This window comes from Anopheles merus, unplaced genomic scaffold, assembly GCF_017562075.2.
Source record: "Anopheles merus strain MAF unplaced genomic scaffold, AmerM5.1 LNR4000236, whole genome shotgun sequence".
In the NCBI taxonomy this organism is placed as follows: Eukaryota; Metazoa; Arthropoda; class Insecta; order Diptera; family Culicidae; genus Anopheles; species Anopheles merus.
The window spans coordinates 10,621-13,275 of NW_024427816.1; positions in this window are offsets into that span (position 1 = coordinate 10,621).

Consider the following 2,655-nt stretch of genomic DNA (forward strand, 5'->3'; position numbering starts at 1 on the left):
ATGCACCAAAATTGTGTACCGATCAGGGAAAGTACAACACGGAGGGCGCAGCCCGAGCGTACGCGTTCATGGATGTCCATGTTGGTACACATGCACCAAAATTGTGTACCGATCAGGGAAAGTACACTACGTACGCGTTCATGGATGTCCATGTTGGTACACATGCACCAAAATTGTGTACCGATCAGGGAAAGTAAACTACGTACGCGTTCATGGATGTCCATGTTGGTACAAGTTGCCGGTCAGGATAGCCGTGCACCAAAATTGTGTACCGATCAGGGAAAGTACAACACGGAGGGCGCAGCCCGAGCGTACGCGTTCATGGATGTCCATGTTGGTACACATGCACCAAAATTGGGTACCGATCAGGGAAAGTACAACACGGAGGGCGCAGCCCGAGCGTACGCGTTCATGGATGTCCATGTTGGTACACATGCACCAAAATTGTGTACCGATCAGGGAAAGTACAACACGGAGGGCGCAGCCCGAGCGTACGCGTTCATGGATGTCCATGTTGGTACACATGCACCAAAATTGTGTACCGATCAGGGAAAGTACACTACGTACGCGTTCATGGATGTCCATGTTGGTACACATGCACCAAAATTGTGTACCGATCAGGGAAAGTACACTACGTACGCGTTCATGGATGTCCATGTTGGTACAAGTTGCCGGTCAGGATAGCCGTGCACCAAAATTGTGTACCGATCAGGGAAAGTACAACACGGAGGGCGCAGCCCGAGCGTACGCGTTCATGGATGTCCATGTTGGTACACATGCACCAAAATTGTGTACCGATCAGGGAAAGTACAACACGGAGGGCGCAGCCCGAGCGTACGCGTTCATGGATGTCCATGTTGGTACACATGCTCCAAAATTGTGTACCGATCAGGGAAAGTACAACACGGAGGGCGCAGCCCGAGCGTACGCGTTCATGGATGTCCATGTTGGTACAATCTACATGTACGTACCTAGTTTTTGTGTCAAAAGTTGCAATAAAGTGCTTGTATGCTTAAAATGCTTATCTCAACCGGTCACCTTTTGGCCTGCCCTTTTATAGACAGAAACCTAAAAAGATACGCCCGAGGGCGGTAGCCCGAGGGCGAAACTCGCGATTTTTGTGTTTTTCCATTCGCCCGGGACGACGAAATGAGCTCTGTGCACATCGTGCAGAAAACTGTCTTCTCCACCTTTGTTTTTGTCCGTCTGATCATAAAATCACCCTTATTTGTGTACCATTTGGAGTGCGCAGCCCAAACGTACGCGTTAATGTTAATGTTTGTATACACTACATGTATGTTCCTAGGATTTGGTAATTGAGTCAAACACACAATTCCCCGACCGTCGCGGACACCATTCTTGGACAGAAGTCCTAGTACGTAGAGTACTTTCCCTAGGTATGTGCCCGTTCGTGACTATCGTTGCGTGCATACGGACACGCTTGGGTATGTTTACCATACAAGGTTTACTAGGGAAACCTGCTTGCTCGACCATTGCCCTCCCGTCGCGGACACCATTCTTGGACAGAAGTCCTAGTACGTAGAGTACTTTCCCTAGGTATGTGCCCGTTCGTGACTATCGTTGCGTGCATACGGACACGCTTGGGTATGTTTACCATACAAGGTTTACTAGGGAAACCTGCTTGCTCGACCATTGCCCTCCCGTCGCGGACACCATTCTTGGACAGAAGTCCTAGTACGTAGAGTACTTTCCCTAGGTATGTGCCCGTTCGTGACTATCGTTGCGTGCATACGGACACGCTTGGGTATGTTTACCATACAAGGTTTACTAGGGAAACCAGGAAGGAATTCTAGGCACACGTTTTGTTCCATCCACAGTAACTTTCGTTCTCTTAAGGTAGCTATTTAACTTGTTTGCCATGATAAGCAACCTGCTTCCCCGACCGTCGCGGACACCATTCTTGGACAGAAGTCCTAGTACGTAGAGTACTTTCCCTAGGTATGTGCCCGTTCGTGACTATCGTTGCGTGCATACGGACACGCTTGGGTATGTTTACCATACAAGGTTTACTAGGGAAACCAGGAAGGAATTCTAGGCACACGTTTTGTTCCATCCACAGTAACTTTCGTTCTCTTAAGGTAGCTATTTAACTTGTTTGCCATGATAAGCAACCTGCTTCCCCGACCGTCGCGGACACCATTCTTGGACAGAAGTCCTAGTACGTAGAGTACTTTCCCTAGGTATGTGCCCGTTCGTGACTATCGTTGCGTGCATACGGACACGCTTGGGTATGTTTACCATACAAGGTTTACTAGGGAAACCTGCTTGCTCGACCATTGCCCTCCCGTCGCGGACACCATTCTTGGACAGAAGTCCTAGTACGTAGAGTACTTTCCCTAGGTATGTGCCCGTTCGTGACTATCGTTGCGTGCATACGGACACGCTTGGGTATGTTTACCATACAAGGTTTACTAGGGAAACCTGCTTGCTCGACCATTGCCCTCCCGTCGCGGACACCATTCTTGGACAGAAGTCCTAGTACGTAGAGTACTTTCCCTAGGTATGTGCCCGTTCGTGACTATCGTTGCGTGCATACGGACACGCTTGGGTATGTTTACCATACAAGGTTTACTAGGGAAACCTGCTTGCTCGACCATTGCCCTCCCGTCGCGGACACCATTCTTGGACAGAAGT